The 22,468-nt window shown below is 32.4% G+C and overlaps 1 protein-coding gene across 3 annotated transcripts in view; it reads left to right on the top strand.

The window, feature by feature from the left end:
• The window catches only part of LOC120414376 (ataxin-2 homolog), a 60,872-nt gene that overhangs the window by 2,976 nt on the left and 35,428 nt on the right, over window positions 1-22,468 (top strand). The window contains exon 1 of one of the 3 annotated variants that reach the window (XM_039575547.2): window positions 21,198-21,375. The exons of the other annotated variants lie outside the window; for them this stretch is intronic. The gene's annotated coding sequence lies outside the window, so the exon portion shown is untranslated. Of the gene's footprint in view, window positions 1-21,197; window positions 21,376-22,468 lie in introns of those variants that run through there. 3 annotated transcript variants of the gene reach the window in all.

Genomic DNA, 22,468 nt, shown 5'->3' with positions numbered 1-22,468 from the left:
AATGTTTAAAAACAGGAAAATTGATGTTTTCTAAGTCTCACCCAAACAACCCACCATTTCTAACGTCGATATCTCAGCAACTAATGGTCCGATTTACAATGTTGAAATATGAACATGGTGTCGATTTCTGGAAAAGTCAGGGAAAACCTGGAATTGTCAGGGAATTTTATTTGACCTGGAAAAGTCAGGGAAAGTCAGGGAATTTTAAGCTGGGTCAGGGAATTTCGATGATCTTAAAAATATTACTACAACATTTCATTTCTTTTTGAAAATTCGCCCTTGATGATGTATTTGTATGTCTTCCAGGCCAAACTTTGCAACATTGATAATATTTAATTTTTTATATTGGTCAGTCCGGAAGGAACGCAGAACTCCATATAAAAATGCTTAAGAAAAGGGTCACGATGAAAAGCGCGTAGCTTGTTTGCAATATGTTTAGCTTTAAAAATCAAATAATTTGGATTTGATTTGGATTTCCGTTCAACTGAAAATTACAAATTACTAGCGCTCACAGGGTGGGACAATATGAGGCAGTTGCCCCACCATCCTCAGAGATTTGTTCTAAAATTGGTCGTTTGCTTAGCATATAGGGACCATAGAGAAAATCATACATTTTGTCAGAAAAATTGAATGATTTAAAAAATCAAAATTGAAAAATTCGAACATTTGAAAATTGAAAAAAAATCTAAAATTCTAAAGCATAAAGATTCTAAATTTTAAAAATTTAGAAATTCTGATCTTTTGGAATTGTTGATTTCTTATTTTTTTTAATTCTTATTCTAAAATTCTAAAGAATGTAATGCTAGAATTTTTTTCAAAATTTCACCTTAGTATTCGTTATCTAACTTTTTATTTTCTCAAAAATAAACTGAACTATGATTTAAAAATGATCCAAAGGAGTTTAGTTTTGTGTAATCTAAAATGTAAGCAAAATAGTGATGGTGAAATGGAATTAAAAATTAAAGAATTACAGAAATAAAACTAAAATTTATGGAAAAACATACTGACTCTGAACATTTAATTTCTTTAAAGTTTTGCGTAATGTTTTTTATCCTTATTTATTGTTCTTTTATTCTGGATACATTCAATTTTAATCTTGTGAATCTTAATCATATTGGGCATGTTCCAGTGGGTGTACTGTGCTTCTATCCCAAATATGAGCTTGATTGGACGTAACAGAAGCTTCTCCGCCTTTGAATTTAAGATGGGATTCAACCAGTAGAAATATTTTTTTTAATTTGAACATTCTTGAAGAAAACTAAAAAATATCAAAACATTCAAAAATTACTGCTCCAACATTCAAAATTGGATTATTCAGAAATTAGAAAATTAAGTTTGGAAAAATAGTATTAAAAAAACCCACAAAAAATTAAATTTATATTAAAAAAAGAAATTAAAAGATCCGAAAATTTTAAATCAAAAATTAAAAAAAATCTGAAAACAAAAATCAAAGATATCAATATTCAAAAATAAAAAATATGATAAAAACAATCAAGAGAACAACAAAATATTATTTTTAAATTCTTAAATTCTTAAATTCTTAAATTCTTAAATTCTTAAATTCTTAAATTCTTAAATTCTTACATTCTTACATTCTTACATTCTTACATTCTTACATTCTTACATTCTTACATTCTTAAATTCTTAAATTCTTAAATTCATAAACTCTTAAATTCCTAGGTTCTTGAATGCTGCCATTTTTGTTACCATCTTAGATTGCAGAAAACCTGATAAAATTTGAAGTGTTATAAGGCTTTCTAGGCCCAGTGAAAAAAATATAATTTAACTCAAAAATGACGAACTCCTCGTCACAGTGTCCTGATGCAAACAATGATCGAACTCAGAGTCTCGGCCCGAAACTTCAAACACGCACAAAAGCAGAGAACCGAAGATTGGCAATGACGTTTTGGAATTTTGACAGTCTGGAACCGAGAATTACCACATTATCGGTTTCCCGCATGGGTGGAGTGGAAATTGTTGCACATGGCTGAAGTTGGCAATTTGGCAACTTATCTTAATTTATGCTAAATTTCAAAATTTAAACCAGAATCTACAGCAAACCAGTTTGAAAATCAAAGATAAACTAAAGGTACGATGGTTTGCTGCATAATCTTGCTTGAAATCGCGATAAAAGCGGTTTAAATTGAGAAATTTAAGTATATTTTTTCTGTTCTACAATTTAACGAAATTTTAAATATTATGAAAGGTTTTGAAAATAGTATACAACGGTTATAGAAATTTATAAAAAAAAAGTAAATGTTTCAGTTCGTCCACAAACAAACTCATGTTGGTAAACAAACGACGCCATAATGCCAATGTTGTTCGGTAGCTCATATCAGGCCATCGCCGGAGCCCTGATCGAACTGTAGCTGTCACAGCCCTGCGAAGTATGTTGGCTGACATATCGGGCAGTCAGTCAGAAAAACCAGCTAGAAGTCGCCTGACAAAAAAATTTTGCTAGAAAGAGATAGGAAACCTGATGCAAACAAACGTCCAGCTGTCATGTAAACATACTTTGAATGTGTTGGTAAATTTCTGACTAGAAAGCCTTATTGGAGTTGTTTTTCGATTAGAGAAATTTTGAGAAGAAGATCTAGGAAAATTTGCTTCGATTTTTCTAAGTGACTTTGGTAAGATCATCGAGTATGAGCTGTAGGGGAAATTCTCGTATGTTTGGCAGGTTAAGCATTTGCTCCTAACTCCATCCAATTTGCTGATTTTCACTATTTAAACAACTAATTTTGCAAAACTTTTGATAGAATCTTGCTTGCTCACTTCTTACTGAGCTATTTATCAGTCGATTTCAGTTGAAAACGCTTTTAATTAGCTATAATTGAATGTCAAAGTTCTGACCTGCCAACATTAGAGGCACGCTGGAATTAGATGCTGTTCCCCTATCTTACATTTAAAACGTCAAGATCGAGAATTTATTACAATTTTTAAATTTTATTTTTTTTATTAAGATTTCATTGAGTTTTTAGATCTAAATTTCTAAATGTTAAAATTTTTGGTTTTTTTTTGCCAAAATGTTTGTTTTGGCTTTTTTCTCTAGTTTACCTAATTCTAGCAAAAATACATTTTCAGCGTTTCAAGATTCTGCGTTCTGAGATTACAAAATTGAATTTATTATGAAACTCTTTTGTATGTTTGTCGCAAAATTATTTTTCTTAAAATGACGTGGATTTTGCATTGATTGGGGTTTGGGATGACGCGTATTTTTTTCGATTTCTCCGTAACAATTCTAAATAAAGGAGTTTGAGAGTTAAAGAATTTATAAAATATGGTCTCTTCGGAAAAGTTGTTTCCAGCATCCGAGATTTCATAGGGATTGTACAACACATATTTTCCCCAAACAACATTCAAGGGGTTACAAGGAGGAGTTCCCGTGGTCAGATCGAGCTTAAATTTGGAATCTATTTCAAAACACCCAAATATCTAAGTTTGATAAATAATGACTTTTTGAAAAGCTCGAGCAGGTTGTATTTTGTTTTTATTTCTATAAAATGTATTGATCGTGTGAATGATTGTCTGTAGGCTCTGGGCAAGGTAGAAACCATTTTTTTTAATTTTATAGCAAAACAATTTTTTTTGTAAAATTATTTAAGAAGATGTTTTCTTCAAATATCCAGAAAACCGTTTACTTTAAATACAATCATTGTTGAAAAAGACCTAGATCTTTTTTGAAACCGTAAACATGTACTTGAAAATTTACATTTAATTGTATATTTTTCTTAGTTTTCAGTTATGTTTGAATCTTTCTTAAGGTTCTACAAAATTATATATTTTTTCAAGTTTTTGTCTCCAAAACCTTTTTTTTTATAAAAACACAATCAAAAATGGCATCGGCTTAATTCGTTTGAAAATTTTGCAAAAGGCAACCTTTTTTAAATTTAACATGACTTCTTACTTTAATTCAAATTTTCAATTTTTTTTTGTTGAAAACTTTTAACTTTAAATTTTTTTTAGGAAATGAAGTGAAACTAACTAATCGCAATTTGAAATTTGCAACAATTGTAATTATTAATTATTTCTAGAGTTTTTTTATAGGTCCTATAAGCTATTGTGTTTCATATGTTTATAGGACCCATTCAAAAAAACTAGATTTTTTGGTAAAGGGCAACATTTAAAATGGCATCACCAGATAATAAAAAAACATAGGACAATTTTATGGTTGCTCATTTTGGATATTCGATTAGAAAAAAATGATTGACAAATAAAAAAATGTATTTAAGTTTTTGCAGTCATTGAATTTTTTCAATATCTTAAATTTGCTATATTCAAAAAGAAAAATGCATGAAACCATAAAAACGCACAAACAATATGTTACACAGAAAAAAATAATGTAAATTTGGAAGCTGTAATTTTGGAAGGTTGAATATTACCTCTTTTATGATGTAATTTTACCTCAATTTAGACTGAAAAAGTGACATTACACCAGAATAGTGGTAAAATTACACATTTCCAGAGGTAAAATTACACCTTTTTTCTGACATAAAAGATGTACCCCTTCCCAGATGTAATATTACCATGATTTTTTTTTCTGTGTAGTAAAAAATAGCAAATAAAAAAATTGGTGGTCTGGAGAGGTCAGGGAAAAGTCAGGGAATTTTATTTTGGGATTTGGATCGACACCATGAATGAAACATTCGTGAAATTTTCCAATCTTTTCGAATAAATTTTTTTAAACATTCTTTAACCAAGACTAACATTTCAAAAGGGCGTAATATTGAATATTTGCCCCTTTTAAAATGTTAGTCTTGATTCAAAAATTTTGAAAATATTTTTTTTCGAAAGGATCGGAAAATTTCACGAATGTTTCATGTTCGAACATTGTAAATCGGACCATTAGTTGCTGAGATATCGACGTTAGAAAATGGTGGGTTGTTTGAGTGAGACTTAGAAAACATCAATTTTCCTGTTTTAAAACACTTGCATGGCAATATCTCAGCAACTAAGGGTCGTATCAACAAAGTTCAAAACAGCAAAATATAGAGAATTTTCTCAGCTTTTCAAAAAGATGTTTGTCAAGAGTGAATAAACATGGGCCCAAATAAAAAAAATGAATAACTGCGACTTTTTTTTTTCAAAAAAGTTGCATAAAAATGGTTTTAACTTGAAAACGGTGCACTTAATCAAAATTTCACTAAAATACTTTTTGATTGCAATTTTGATGATACATCCAGGGTTGTTACGGACGGCGCGGATGGCGCGGATTTGGCGCGGATTTGCTGGCTAATTTTGCTTAGGCGCGGATTTCGCGCGGATGTGAAATTTGGTTAATATTTAAAATAATTGAGAGAGATAAAATTACTTTCAAGTAATAAAGAAAAGGAATAAAGAAAAGAAAACTCAATTTTGTTTCAGTAACAGAAATTGAAGCAAATTGTTTGTTTGTATTTTCCTAATAAAAAACGTCAAAAAAAATCTTCATGAAGAGATTATTTTTTAAAAGTATTGATGAGGATTTCTTAAACAAATTTATTACTACTCTCAACTAATTTTTACCGGGTTTGAATATTTTTAATATCTTTTGAGTTTTGAGTATCGTTCTTTTCAACCTTTTGTATTGTTTATTTTATAAAGGATTTCAATCATGTGAATCGCCATCACGAGGATGTAAGAAAAATGATTATTGGGGCTTGTTTCCGTGGCCGTACTGTGCTCAAATGCGGATGCTGGCTCTTTGCCGTTGAATTGTGGTAAAACCCACCCCATAGAAAGATTTTTTTTCTAAATTTCTTGTGGAAAAAATAAAAAATCAAAATGTTCAAAAATGAAAGCTACAATATTTAGAATACGAAGATTCAGAAATTAAAAATATTTTTTGATTTTTGTAGTCTTTTTTACTGAAAATTTAAAACATAGAATACAAATATACGAAATTTTATAAATTTATAATTAAAAAAAATAAATTCAAAACTAGAAAAATTTTGGAATTCAAAATTCAAACAAATTAATTCAAATTTAATTTAAGAATTTAAAAATTTAAAGAGTCAAAAATGATAAATTCTAAAAATTAAAAATCAAAAACGACCAAGAGAACAAAAAATAATACATGCTAAAATTCTTAAATTCTTAAATTCTTAAATTCTTAAATTCTTAAATTCTTAAATTCTTAAATTCTTAAATTCTTAAATTCTTAAATTCTTAAATTCTTAAATTCTTAAATTCTTAAATTCTTAAATTCTTAAATTCTTAAATTCTTAAATTCTTAAATTCTTAAATTCTTAAATTCTTAAATTCTTAAATTCTTAAATTCTTAAATTCTTAAATTCTTAAATTCTTAAATTCTTAAATTCTTAAATTCTTAAATTCTTAAATTCTTAAATTCTTAAATTCTTAAATTCTTAAATTCTTAAATTCTTAAATTCTTAAATTCTTAAATTCTTAAATTCTTAAATTCTTAAATTCTTAAATTCTTAAATTCTTAAATTCTTAAATTCTTAAATTCTTAAATTCTTAAATTCTTAAATTCTTAAATTCTTAAATTCTTAAATTCTTAAATTCTTAAATTCTTAAATTCTTAAATTCTTAAATTCTTAAATTCTTAAATTCTTAAATTCTTAAATTCTTAAATTCTTAAATTCTTAAATTCTTAAATTCTTAAATTCTTAAATTCTTAAATTCTTAAATTCTTAAATTCTTAAATTCTTAAATTCTTAAATTCTTAAATTCTTAAATTCTTAAATTCTTAAGTTCTTAAATTCTTAAATTGTTAAATTGTTAAATTCTTAAATTCTTAAATTCTTCATTCTTAAATTCTTAAATTCTTAAATTTTTAAATTCTTAAATTCTTAATAAAATAATACAAATTTGGTGGTTCGATTTTTATGAGTGACTCTTTGGCGAGAATCATCAAGTCCTTAGATTTATGATTTTTTAAGATTTTTAAATTTGTTAATTTTATGATCATTTTCATTCCATAAATTTTTGATTTATTTTTATTTTTCATATTTATATTTCAAAATATTTTAATTCATCTTTAGATTTTCTCTTTTTGCCAAAATTATTGTTATGGCTTTTCCCTCTGGATTACTTCATCCTAGCAAAAATAAATTTGTCCATAAAATTTTCGGCTTTTCAAGATTCTGCGTTCTGAGATTCGGCCTCATGCAGCTATTCTTGGTATAAAATTGCATTTATTGAATACAATTTTATTTAATCGTTTGTGATTGTTGTGTTCCTTTTGATGGATCTCTTGATTTTTGTTCCAAAATTTTGTAATCATAAAAAATAAACTCTTTTGTATGTTTGTCGCGAAATTATTCTTGTTAATTAATATGGCGCGGATTGGGTTTTGGGACGGCGCGGATTTGGCGCGGATTTTTTTTTCGACTTCTCCGTAACAACCCTGGTTACATCGAAAAATGAAGCTGAAAAATTTTTGCGACCAGTATTTCAGAATGCGAATCAGTATTCATTCAAAAATTCATAACTCGTTCAAAGATTTTTTTGCCCATTCTGAAAATTTCTGAAAAGTTGGCATTTGATGTCCTCTAAAATATATCAAAAAATAAAAATAGTGTTTTTTGCAAATCAAGTTTTAGTGACAAAAAGTGAAATTTAAAATCACCAAAAAAAATTTACCGCGAATCATTTTTTCAGTGTAGTCCTGATCCATACCTACAACTTTGCCCAAGACACCAAATCGATCAAAAAATTCCTTCAAAAGATACAGATTTTTGAATTTTCATATATCATTTTTGTATGGACAGCTACCAAATTTGTATAGAAAAGTATATGAACAAACTAATAATGCAAAATGGCTTCTTTGGGCATACCAAATCCACCAAAAAAGTTTCAGCCGGATTAAAAAATACAAAAATTGCTCAATATTGAAAAAAAAGTTTCCCTAAAGACAACATTCATTCTGGCTACCCTGCCCGCAATAGATCCATTCACCACCACGAGTTGGTATTGGTGCCGTGCTCGATTTTCGCACTCACCGCGGTGGCTGTCGTGTTACAAAAGTGTAAATAAACGTGAAAGGTTTTTCTTTTTCATCCACCTCTTCCATAACACACATTTCGTTCAGTCATAGCAGCATCGGCAACATTATTCGTCATAGCCACAACCACGATAACACTGGCCTTTGGTGCGATTATGAAAATAACCACGAGGCGAGAGGGGCTGGCAAAACTTCCCAACCTGTCATGACTTGGGTGAGCGCTCAGCTGGCCTGGCCTAGCTACCCTCCCCCTTTTGCTCACGTTGAACCATGCAACATCATGCTCTACGGCGAGCAGCGCCATCTTTGTTGTGTTAGATATGTGCACTTGCATGCTGCCTGGCTACAGAGTGGAGAGTTTGTTTTTATTTGCAATCTTTTGTGTTGAAATCGCAGTTTTGGTGATAATAACTTCGGCCTTATATTTAACAAATGAAATTTGGTTTACAAATAGGTATACGTATAAGGCCCTTTAGCAAGACATTTCAAAGAGTTATCTCTGCGGTAAATGCAATGCAGTATGCCTGGCCGTATTGACTGAGAGAACAACGACAATGGGCGAAAGTTTGATCCTGTCTTTGACTCATTTTATTTTTATTGAATTTTATATATATTTTCGCGTTTTGGAATTTAAGTTTCTTGTTGTTATCATCTCTACTAGCTGCACTGGTTCTGGGAGCTGTGAGTTGTGAGTTGGATGCCTGACCTGACAGGCGCAATAAAACTGGAGTGAAGCTGGAGCACAGAAGAAGGAAAAAAGCATAAATCAACATCCTGTATGAGTCGCGCATTCTAGTTTGGATGGTGCTGATGCTGGATTGCAGGCAAAACGATTCGAGAGAGGGGTTTGACCGTTTTTGGAAGTGGTGAAAAGTAAACAAAAATGCAAAATGTTTGGAGTTTGTGTTTGCGAGATAACGATGAAATGATTGTGATAGTGGGTTCTACCTAGCAGCACGTTAGTCATAGATGGTTGAACTTAAAGAAACGTAGAAAAAAAAATTATACTCAAGATCACTCATTGCATATGAAATTATTACAAATTGAAATTGATTGTTTACCAATAGGAATTGGTTTTCGTACTTCTTCGATTTCAAATCAACTTTTCGACTTTGTTATTTTCTTTTATTTTATTCAAAAAAAATCATATTTCAGCCCTGTTTTAAATGAGAAATGATAATTTAATATTTGCTGCATACAATTATCACAGAGTAAACATAACTAAAAAATATTTCTTAATAAAATTACCTATGAGCAAATTTATCAGAAATCAGCCTTTCTTGGATTTTCTTTTTTGCATTTTCAGTACTTACAAGTTTTCATACAAATTTGTATCTGTTTAATTTGTTGTAAGCAGAGTTGCCAGGTTGCCAGATAAATCTGGGAATGCCACGTTTTTTCAAGTGTCAGCCAGAATAAGACTCACCCTTCTCTATCCCAGACATAAACAGATTTTGCCATATTTTTTTACGTTATGCCCATTTTGAACAACTGTTTCATTAAAATGAACAAATTTAATTGAAATCGAAAAAAAGAGCGTGTTTTTTTTTCTAAAAGAAAACTATTTTTTAAGCCTAACCTAACCATCTAAGTTCTAGAAACATTTGGGTTAATTGATATCCACCCTTCCTTTCACCATAAGATTTTCGTCTGTCAGATTTTTCCCAGATTTTTAATCGATACTTTATCGATTTTTCGATTTTTTAAGGGATCCTATAAACCTTAGGCAAGCGGAGAGGATGTCGAGCCGCTGTCAGTGCGAGCCACCTCCATACGCTTGCGGTTGTGAGAGCAGAAAGGAGAACTCGAGAGATAGCGTGAAAAATGAGACAGAAGATTCTCTCCGTTTGACCCAGCTATAAACATATGAAGCACAATAGCTTATCAATATCAAATTATTCGCTCTATAAGAAAATGCATATGGGACATTAATGCGATGAGGGGCAGTTTAAACATATGAATTACAATAGCTTATAGGACCTTTAAAAAAAACTATTGATATTGATTATTTTGGCAAGGTATGTTTGTTCAAATTCACGGTTTCGCCCTTTTCTAAAGTTAGTAGAGATTTGGCAGTGTTGCCATTTTTTCAGATCATATCTATTTGGAAAGCTTTGAAAAAATTATTGAACATTTTTAATTCATTTTTAGATGCAAGATAGGATTTGAAATGGGTAATTCTCCACCAACTCACACGAAATCGAAAAAAGTTGCCCCGACCCCTCTTCGATTTGCATAAAACTTTGCTCTAAGGGGTTATTTTGGTCTCTGATCACGAATCCGAGGTCCATTTTTCGATATTTCGTGACGGTGGGGTGGTACGACCCCTTACATTTTTCTGGTTTTTTACTAAGATACGTTTTTCAGTGATTTGTAGCTTGCAACCGTTAAGAGATAGAAATTTGGTGTCAAAGGGACTATTGTGTAAAATTAGACGCCCGATTTGATGGCGTACTCAAAATTCCGAACAAACGTATTTTTCATCAAAAAAGTTAAAAAATAGTTTTAAAACCGCTACCATTTCCCGTTACTCAACTGTCAAAAATCGTGAGACATGTCATTTTATGGGAAATTTAATGTACTTTTCAAATCTGAAATAACCCAGAAGGGTCATTTTCCGAAAAAAGAGCAGACAAAAACAAAAATTTTGATATATAGACATAAGGGGTTTGCAATAGAGCGTCTAATTTCCCGTCCCGGGAAAAAAATTCCCGGGAATTCCCGGGATTTCCCAAAAAAAATATTTCCCGTTTCCCGGGAAATTTGTAAATTTCCCGGGAATTCCCGAAATTCAAGCGGAAGTATACATTTTCTTAAATTTTTGGAACTATTTTTTGAAAATGCTCTGAAAAAATAATAAATGAACAAACACAACATGATTTTGTTCAATTAATGTATTGTTTAGTTTATGTATATTTAATCAGATTATCAGAAATTATTAATTTTTGAAGCTACTGGGAATATATCTTGCTTAATGATTCATAAAGAATTACAATTAGGTAAGCTTTTAACAGGTTGATGTTATTTCATCAAAACAATATTAACTCCTTGCCTTCAAATTGAAATTGAGATTTTTTTACGTTTTTGTTTACCATGATCAAATGAGATCAAATCAAATTTGTGCAAAAAGAATTGATTCAATTGGTTCAATACCTAGTACTAAAGAAATAACAATTTGAACTAAAAGAATTATGGAACACTGGTGCAACTACAGGTAAGAGAAAATAAGAAAGAAAAAGAAATGTGAAAAAATAGAAGACTTTTTGTGGAATGATGGTAATTTATCGTATAATTTAAATCATATTACAAAAATACAAAAAAAAATCATTCAAAAATTACTTGCTCTCAAAAAATTAATTGTTCTCAAAAAATGCAAAAATATCTTCAAAGCTTGCTTCAAATATTTGAAAACATTGGGTTGTTTGGAGTAAAACCAACACTAAAAAGCTTCACCATTTGTTCAAGAGCTGAAACCAGTATTGGTAATGAAAAACATAATTTCTGCATGTTTTTTTTTCTCATTTCAATAAACTGGTCACAGAGGGAAGTTTAAAATTTCTCAAAAAAATACCAAAATACATTTTCTTGTAGTTGAATGATTTTTTACATGCAGTCAAGTTGTTAATTGATGTTCACACTTATTTAAATTATTAATGTCGATGTCTTATATAATTTTGTTGCATAATATTAATTAAAACCAAGTTCATAACAATTTTCAATAAATTTAAAATTTTCCGGGAATTCCCGGGATTTCCCGAGAAATTGGCTGAAAATTTCCCGTTTCCCGGGAAATTTATAACCCCGGGAAATTGGACGCTCTAGTTTGCAAGTATTTTTCACGAGTTATCAGAATTTTACAAAAAAGTTTTTTGAAAAAGTGATGATTTTGACCATTTTTGACCAGTTTTTCGAATTTTAAACCCCAAAAACTCAATCGTGTGCTTTTGAAAGTATTTTTTTTTTCAAGCTCAGCTAATTTTGCATAAGAATGACCCCTTGGACGATTGTTGTGACTCGTGCATTGCGAGAATCAGATTAAAAAAAAAAAATGTGGTGAGTGTATCCGGTTTGTTTTTTTTTTCGAAAAATCCCCACATACAAGCAGTGCACAAGCCACAAAAATCGTCTAATGAGTCATTCTTATGCAAAATTACCTGAACATTCCGAAAAAAAAATACTTCCAAAAGCACACGATTGAGTTTTTGGGGTTAATAATTCGAGAAACTGGTCAAAAATGGTCAAAATTATCACTTTTTCAAAAAACTTTTTTTGCAAAATACTGATAACTCGTGAAGAATACATGCAAACCCCTTATGTCTATATATCAAAATTTTTGTTTTTGTTTGCTCTACAACTTTGAAGAACATTGTTAGCATGAGCATGGTTGACTGCCAATGAGCTGCTACTCCGTTATTGACAGATCAGCTGAAGTTAAACAATGAATCAAAAATGATCAGTGGGAACCAACCATCCGTTCACTGTTTAACCTCTGAAGATCCCTACTTTATTAGTCAATACCGGCGCCCTCCCAAGAAGCCTGCAGTTCAACGAAAGGGAGGAATGTTAGTCCTATAGTTGAAGTTGCAGACTCATCAAGCACATAGTTTTTCGCTATATACTTGTTGATACCGCTTGAGACCGTTGAATCCACAGCATCTCCTTCAAGCATCACGTGATTATTTTTTTTTGGTTAGTAGGATAAGGTATTGGCTTTTCGATGCCTCCCGAGCTACGACGCTATGGGGAGGACTTTCATATCAGACCCGTCGGCGAGCCTTCCGAGCAACGATGCTATGGGAAGGTCTTTCTGGTTAACACACACAATCACTCACACACAGTTATTTTGCTCCACTATTAACTCAATTGGCTTTTTCACTGCAAAAATTAAACCTTATTCGAAAAATTTAAACACAATCCACCTGACGCCGTGCCTTCCGATCAACGATGATATAGGAAGGGCTTTGAAAATCACAAAAGAAATCACTTTTCACTCCGCATATTTTTTACGACCACGCGCTCCCTTTGCCAATTATGCACTGATGACGCTGCATTTTCCGAAGGTAATCTTCTCCTCGCAGCACATAATACACGATAAAAATGCGAAACAAAAGGCACACAAAAAAAATCACTTTTCACTCCGAATATGTTTTACGACCACGCGCTCCCTTTGCCAATTATGCACTCTACAACTTTGAAGAACATTGTTATACTCTAAAATGTAACCCTGCAAAGTAAGAAAAAACACGTAATTTTAAATGAACATTTTTGCTCTAAATGAAAAAATGACCCTTCTGGGTTATTTCAGATTTGAAAAGTACATTAAATTTCCCATAAAATGACATGTCTCACGATTTTTGACAGTTGAGTTACGGGAAATGGCAGCGATTTTAAAACTTTTTTTCTAACTTTTTTTGATGAAAAATACATTTTTTTCGGAATTTTGAGTACGCTATAAAATCGGGCGTCTAGTTTTACACAAAAGTCCCTATGACACAAAATTTCTATCTCTTAACGGACAAGAAAAATTGAAAATTTTGGAAAATCTTAAGAGGCACCCCTTGGTTCGATTCTTTAGGCAAAATAAGTAACTGTGCCAATTTTGAGCAAAAAAAAAATAAAGTTTTAGGGTCTCTTTTTATCATTGATGTTTGGATGGGAAAGTTCGCAAAAATGTATGGAGAAAAGCAAAAATTTCAAAATTCAACCAAAAGGTGGTGTTAAATGCGTCGGAGCATTGTCAAGTGTCAAGTCAACTTTGTCGAAGACCGCAAAACGATCCGAGTTAACCCTGACGAGTTTTAAGCGATTTAAAGAAGACGTTTTTGTATGAAACAATTTTTTCATCAGCTTTTACGATATGTAGCGTCTCTTAAATCGGGAATTCCCGTAACTTTTATAATTTTTCCCGGGAATTCCCGAAATTGAAAAAAAACAATTTTTGGTTTGGAAATTAATGGTAGGTATTGGAAATAGATTAACAATACCCCGTACTGAGTAATCGATAAGAATTTTAAAGCATTAAAATTTGCTTTTGGCATACATCAGCATTAATTTGGCTTATCAGGGAAAAATGCTAAAATTTGAGTAAACAGATCCGCAAAATGCCTAGCGCTTTAAATATTTTCTATTTAATTTTATTTATTTATAAAAGACAGGGTATTCTATTGACGTATGTTTATGATTTTAAAATTGAAAAAATATCATACAAAATTATTTTTCATCACGCACCGGCATCAGCGCAAATGTAACGAATTAAGACAGCTATTTAAGCCAATTTATTATTATATTTTCATTGTCTTTGTTTAAAACAGGAACGAAACAAAACAATTCGTACTATTAGTTTATATTAAACATGAAATTCAAAACTTATCTAAAATCTTACATTGACTGGTATAACAACCACCCGTCTCCACGCGGTTTCGATTTTGGGGCATTCGCCGGTAAGGAACTGTCAATCCACGCCTCGTTGTGCTGACATCTCTGTCATCGACGAGAAGAGAAACCCAACAGTGACTCTCTCATTGTTCAAATTTTCCCAAATTTTTCTCCAACTCAAACCTCGCTCATATTGGGAAAATGTGTGTTCGTTTCGAGGAAAAACTTGGAGAGAAAATTGAATTGCACACACACACACAACGCTGGTGGCGGCGGCCCCAAAATGGAGGAAAATTTATTGCTCTTCTCCGCTGGTCGTCGCAAGCCGGGCTCCTTTTGTGCGAATACCTACATGTACAGTGTACAATAATGGGTTGGTTTGGTTCGGTTCGGTATGTTGCGATGTGTGAAGCACTCTGTAGGTTCTAGAGGTGGGCAAAAAAAGAGCGAGCCGCTCAAAGAGCCGATTCACTGAAAAGAGCGAAAGAACCGTGGCTCACAAAAAAAGAACCGCGGTTCTTTTTTAAACTTCAGTCTTTGAAAGAATCGGCCCAACATGGCATGATTTTTGCTATAAATATAATTTATTGAATTTCCAAAAAATGTAGTATTAAATTTGTTTTTGAGAATTGAAAATGCAATTTCAAATATTTCAATGCCTATAAAAAAACCAAAAAAAATGATTTTTTAAAACAACTTGAAAATATTTTTCACTTTACAACTGATTATGAATTAAAGTACTACTGGAATACAAATTTGAGCATTTCAAATTGTATAATATTATCAAAAATCTTCTGAATAGTTTAGAGATTTTGAAAAAAAAACCTTCTGTCCAAATCAACTTTAGCGTTTATGGACTTTATCAATTGAATCAGAATGTAGAAAAGAGTTCACAGAATGTTTTCTCCAAATAAAATATCAGCGTTAGTTCAATTCTTGCAGAAATAAACGCAATTTTAAAATTAATAGCATTTTTTCCAATCCTAGATTTAAGTTTGGATGCCATTCAATTACTCGAATGTTTAGGTTCGAGTAGAAATCCGCCAAGACCAATGGTTTTCAAGGCCATCTTCTCGTTTTCAGTTTTAATTTTTTTATCAAATTATTTTGTAAAAGTCCAGTGTGAAATAACTTTTAAAATCATACGATTCTTAAAAAAACATTTTCATTTTGAAAAAGAGCGAAAGAGCCGTTCAAAAGAGCGGCTCTTTTTAATGAGCGAACGAAAATGAGCGGCTCCTAAAAAAGAGCGGTTTTGCCCACCTCTAGTAGGTTCGTTCGATCGTCGTCCCACATGTGTGTGGGGAGAGATGGGGTGAAACGGGCGCATTTGCTAAAAAGTTTTGCAAACGTTAAAACAACAAAAATATGATTCCTAGAGTTTTTTTGAAAAGGTCCTAAAAGCAAATATGTTTCATATGTTTATAGGACTTTTCAGAAAAAGACTCTGAATTGAATAAAATTATATTAAACATAATAGAATTGATAAGGATATAATTGATTAGAATTAGTGCGTCCATCTCGGGAATTCCCGGTACAAAAATCTCGAGATTTTCCCTAAACCGGGAATTTCCGAATCCCGGGATTTTTTTATATTTTGTCCCGGGAATTCCCGAAATTGAAAAAAAAAACATTTTTTCTGTCTGGAAACTCAGATTAGGTTGTGGAAATAGGTGAACAGTTCAATACTTAGTATTTCAAGTAGTATTTTGCGAATCTTTTTGCAGGGCATTAAAATTTACATTTTTATCTATTAACAAAATAAATATGAAGACTTTTGGATGTGCCATTGACGAGATATAGCTATTTTAAGTTAGCAGTTTCAAAAAACGGGTGCCACGATATCTCAACACTGCTTTGACCAAATCGGCTCAAAATTTTGGTGAAGACTCGTTTAACCGGTCTTGTGTGCATGACGAAGGCCGATTTTCAACTTAATTTAAAAAAAAAGATAAAAATATTTCTATATTTTTCATATGGGTAATTCTCCGCCAACTCACTCAGCAGTTGCCCCGACCCCTCTTCGATTTGCGTGAACCTTGTCCTAAGGGGTAACTTTTGTGCCTGATCACGAATCCGAGGTCCGTTTTTTGAAATCTCGTGACGGAGGGGCGGTACGACCCCTTCCATTTTTGAACATGCGAAAAAAGAGGTGTTTTTTCAATAATTTGCAGCCTGAAACGGTGATGAGATAGAGATTTGGTGTCAAAGGGACTTTTATGTAAAATTAGACGCCCGATTTGATGGCGTACTCAGAATTCCGAAAAAAACGTATTTTTCATCGAAAAAAACACACTTCGAATCTACTTTGACCCAGAAGGGTCATTTTTTCATTTAGAACAAAAATTTTCATTTTAAAATTTCGTGATTTTTCGTGCAACTTTGCAGGGTTATTTTTTAGAGTGTAACAATGTTGTACAAAGTTGTAGAGCAGACAATTACAAAAAAAAATTATATTTAGACATAAGGGGTTTGCTTATAAACAACACGAGTTATCGCGATTAAAAAGCAAAATTTCAAAATCGTCTAATTCGTCATGCACACGGGATATGTCTTGAGAGTCTTCATACCAAATTTTAGCCAATTTGGTCCATCCATCATCTTTTTAGTGGATCAATAAATTTTCTGTAATATGAAATTTTGTGATTTTCTACATGTATGTTACCCCCTTAAGCCTATATTTTTTTGCATAATGTTCTAATATTTTTTTTTTTTGATTAACAAAACAATTGGCACACCGATTTTCAAATTTATTGCTTTTAAATATCCTGTACCTACTCAAACTCCCTGGGCTTTGTCATAATGAGTGTCATAGGTTTGATGCTTGTTTGGCAAAGAGTATGATTTGATTCGATGTGGAATTAAAATCGAAGTGTTCAGTATATTGCTGAAGCTTCCATTTGTACACATGGACACCACTTCATGCTGCGAAAACCCACTTTGGCGTAGTCTCAGGGCTTAATCGATGGCCGGTAAGCTGTCATCGAGACAAGGAGGTTCTCTGATAGTGGAAATATCACATTTGTACAATGAACCGCTACATATGTGATTTTTCCCTATCTTAATGTGGGTGTCAGGTTAGGATGCGGGTTTTTAAAAATTTAGTATTTGTAGAATTTAGGATTTTAACTATAAATATCAACTTTTTATAATTTGCCTTTAGTTATTTAGGGACAAAATTAGTAACAGTGAATTTAGTAATTCTATCAGAATCGGTGATTTTCATTCAAGTAGCATAAAAACCATTCTGATTTGTCAAAATTTCCATAGAGTCTCGTTCAATCAATATTGAAATGATATCGGACTAAATTCGTTGATCTGTTGAACTAACGACTGTCGGATTATGATTGTATCGACCATTGTTGCGAATCGAGGATCTACTGGAATTCTGACGATCAAATGGTCGTCTCTTTTTCAATTCACGACTTGTAAAATATCAACTGTTATTTTTTTTGTTTTTTTTTAAAAAGAAGCCAGACAGGTTTTAAAAGAAACGCTTTTTTTGGTTAATAATTAAAATGTCGGGGATTTGAGATAAGAGTAGCTTTCGGATAGGTTGCTTTAAATCTTGTATTCAATTCAAGTTAGGTAGTTATCCGCAAATGAATATTTGGACTTATATGAATAATTGAACATTTTGGACTTATGAATAACACACAACTGTGCATTTATTCTAGAGTCAGATCCATACAGCGTCAGTGTTTATTTGGTCGAAGTGTACTAATTCATTGGCAGATCTGGTTCTAGTTGTAATGTACGACAAGACTACTGACGGACGTGACAGGACGAGGGCCCAGTTTAGAGGTTTCGACATCAACAATGTGCGGCTGGATCACCCTCCCAAAAAAAAAAAAAAATAAAAAAAATAAAAAAAATATCCTGTACCTACTCAAACTGCAGTCCCAGTTTTCTCCCAGTTGGCGGTAGTGACTTAAAAATAATTTGTAAAAATAAATATATAAAACATAAGTAAAATATGTTTTATATTAAACATGAAAATCTAAACATTTCAAAAAAATTACATTGGATGGTTTAATTTCATTTGTTTTCGTTTCTTATTTTTTATAGTTTCAATGAAATTTTTAAAGCTTTTGTAGACATTTCATATAAAAAATATAAGAAATATATTAATACTAATTTTAAGATTATTATTAATATAAAATAATTTGAATCACATTGGGTAGAAACTGCGTTCTTGTTAAGATTGAAGTATAGATTGTCACCAATTAATTAATTCTATGATTTTAAGCTTGAAAGACATAACAAATTTAATAAAAACGTCGATTTTATGACTGTTTCCAAAATTTCCAAGGATCTTAAAAATATTTTTCCCGTTTCCCGAGAAAATTGGACGCCCTAATTAGGATAGAATTGATTCGAATAGAATTGATTAGAATAGAATTTAATAGAATTGAATTAAGCAGAACTGAATTGAATATAATTGAATAGAATTGAGTAGAATTGAATAGAATTGAATAGAATTGAATAGAATGGAATAGAATTGAATTGAATAGAATAGAATTGAATAGAATTGAATAGAATTGAATAGAATTGAATTGAATTGAATTGAATTGAATAGAATTGAATAGAATATAATAGAATAGAATTGAATTGAATTAAATTGAATAGAATTGAATAGAATTGAATAGAATTGAATAGAATTGAATAGAATTGAATAGAATTGAATAGAATTGAATAGAATTGAATAGAATTGAATAGAATTGAATAGAATTGAATAGAATTAAATAGAATGGAATAGAATTGAATAGAATTGAATGAAATTCAATAGAATTCAATAGAATTGAATAGAATTGAATAGAATTGATTCGAATAAAATTGATTAGAATAGAATTTAATAGAATTGAATAGAATATAATTGAATTGAATAGAATGGAATAGAATTGAATAGAATTGGATAGAATTGAATAGAATTGGATAGAATTGAATAGAATTTAATAGAATAGAATTGAATAGAATTAAATTGAATAGAATTCAATAGAATTAAATAGAACTGAATAGAATTGAATAGAATTGAATAGAATTGGATAGAACTGAATAGAATTGAATACAATTGAATAAAATTAAATAGAATGGAATAAATATAATAAAATAGAGCGATAAGAATAGAAATCATTGAATAGATTAAAGAGGATTGTTCAATAGAGTGTAATAATACATAAACATTTTGTTAAGCTAAGTTTTCAAATAAAATACCAACTTCTAATTTCGATTGTGGATTTTAAAATGAACTAATTATCATAAAAAAATCTATGTTTTTTTTAATCAAAATTACAACCATAACACCCACTTTACCCTATCTCATTTTCCCTAACCAGCATAAGTTCGCGGAAAACCGTCTCGACATGCTGCTCCATTCAACCCAAACCCGACGACCACTATCGATCTGTTTTTCCGCTCTCTCTCTCTCTCTCTCCTGAAACATTCTCTCCCGCTCTCATTCAATAGGAAAATGTATGTGCGACCATTTCTTAGTATAGCACTTCTTCTTCCGCAGTGTTCCAATTTTCCACGATGATTTCCCCCCCCTCAAAACTCAATTCTCTCTCAATTCTGTTCAGTGTGCTCCCCGTCGGAAAAACGGTCTTCAGACCAGACTCTTCTCGCTGTGGTGCATATGTCGACGACACGACACGGAATCCGTCGGAAAAGGGAACCGTTTTTCGCGAAATAATTCCGGACAATTGCGGAAAATCGTGCGTGCGGTCAGCTGCAACTTGATTGTGATAAAGTGTTTTTTTTATTTTTTGAAATTGCTTTTTTTTCCTTGTACATTTTTAAGTGTGTTCTTTGTGTGATTTACACCGAAAAGTTGGAGGAAATTTTCGTCTTTGCTCCGCGGCGAGAGTTTGAGCTGAAAAAAAAAGAAGGAAAAAGTCGGCGAGGAAAATTCTTCCGCGACGACGATCCGGGGGCCTCCCAGAAGAAGTGCCCGGTTGTGTGTCCCTCCCTGCTGCTTAGAAGTGAGGGAGAAGAAGGGGGCAAAACTGCGATATATTTAGAGTTTTTTAGTTTCAACGCAACGTTGCGTTGAGGTGGCGCCCTGCTTCGATTTGTGAAGTCGGTGGACGAGTCGGAAATAGTCACTAGGAAGAAAGCAAGGAAATATAGTTAATTTTTCAAACTAGTCCAATGTAGTTAGTCCAAAACCCGGCCCCGGAATTGGTGCAGTTAGTCTGCAACTAGCCGGAATTTCGCCTGCTTCGGAAAAATCAACCATGGCCGTCTAGAGGCCACATCGCGCGAGTGTGCGTGTGAGTGAGAGAGAAAACCGGAATCCGGCGAAGGTTCAAAGTTGGCCAACATGCGACCGCGGATTCACGACGGCGGAAAGCCGGTCCCCACGATCCGGATCCGGTCGTAACCGGTGCAGCAAAGTAGCAGCCATTAATTACTGTTTTGTCAATATTGTCGATCGGGAAATTCGTGGAACTGTCAAGAAGGTGGAGCGAGAGAGAGCAGGTGGCAGGACCAGGAAGGAATCTCCTCGGTCCTGGTCGGAATCCCGTGAGGGAACAGGGAGAAGTGCGGGGACACTACCACTAGTGAACGAAGTTGAAATACTCTGAGAGAGTGAGCGAGTGGCGAGAGGAGAGAGAATCGGCGGTGTTCAAGAATAGAGCAGACCTTCCTGTCAAAATAGAAATAAACTAGTGTGCAATGTTGTTGTGCGGGGAAGAGTAGCAAAATAAAAACGAAGAAAACACTCACAGTCGGTCGGAAACATATATAGAACATTGTCACATACTAAGAATAAAGAGTAAGACATAAAAAAAACAAGACAAGAGTGTAAAAGAAGAAAAGTGCAACATAAACTGACAACGAAAAAGAATAAAAGTCGGACCTCGTCGTGGAGTGCAGTACTTTTCGCCGGATATCGGACTGTTGTTGTTGCTGTTAGTGTTACCCTAGGGGTAGAATTGTGTCGTGTTTTATTTGCTAGACTTGTCCCAGACTGCATCGGGAAGAAGGAGAAGAAGTACAGTGTATTTGACCAACCAACAACGACTTGAGGAATAGAAGCAGGCAAAATGGTACGGCGAATTTCGTGTACGCGGGGTTTCCTAGGGAATCCTTAAGAAAAATGGGACTTACTTTGTGAAGAACTCGGGTTACAAAAGGGTGCGTGGTGGATTTGGTTAAAGTTTCCTGAAAAGTTTAACTGTCTTTGAGGAAGGATTTTTTCGTTTTGTGGTGGAGTATTTTGATTGCGAAACCTACACGATAAAGTGCGAGTTTGTTTGTTTGCCGTAGTGTAACAGCTCCTTAAGTGAATGTAATGAAAAACCATCACCTAATATACAAATGGAGAATTATTAGGGATGCAGTAGGGGAACTATACCCTTTCTCAGCCTATTTCTATTATCGGCCTATCAGCACTTTGATCATGAATTACAGCTTTCATAAAGTGTTTTTGACTGTTCCAAAGTAATAAATAACTCAAATAAAAGTGAGCAAGCAACTCTTCTTTGTTGATACATCTGAAAATGTTGATTTAATAGCGGAAAACTGCAAAAGTGATGAGAATTGGTCGAACGGCTTAGAGTGATTAAAATGGGTATATTTCCCCTACATCCAATCCAAAATACTTGTTTCCCGATTATCCGAATCCGGATACTACCAGGATCAACAGATATAAAAAAAAAACAAAAAAAAAACTTACAAATTTAAGGATTCGGTTATCGGTTGAGCTAGATGTCGGATAGGTATCTTAACGGATCATTATTGGAGTATTCGGATATTTGAATACGTGGATAATCGCATCTTTTCTATGTAAATAAGTAAATAAACTGAATTTGTTACTTCAATTATTTTTAAAGGAGAATTCGAAAAGTATTTCGGTTTTATTTTCGCTAAAGAAAGATTTACTTCTGCTGGGATATCTCCTCTATCTTCGTAGTCCGAATATTTCATAGAGAAAGTTTAGTCGAAAATTAGTTTCAAAGGTCAATCATCATCGATTTAGAAATGACAAAACACGTCTACATTCAATCACCATTTTTTTCCCCCGTGGAGAACGAATAATCCGTTGGCAAATTATGGTGTTCTGGCGTCTCAGCTCCCAAAATTCCAAATCCAGAATCATATAAGAGTCCAGAATATTGCTTTTTTCGAGCCCGACACCTT

Source organism: Culex pipiens, chromosome 3 (assembly GCF_016801865.2).
Source record: "Culex pipiens pallens isolate TS chromosome 3, TS_CPP_V2, whole genome shotgun sequence".
Taxonomy (NCBI): Eukaryota; Metazoa; Arthropoda; class Insecta; order Diptera; family Culicidae; genus Culex; species Culex pipiens.
This window is presented reverse-complemented; position numbering and strand designations above follow the sequence as displayed.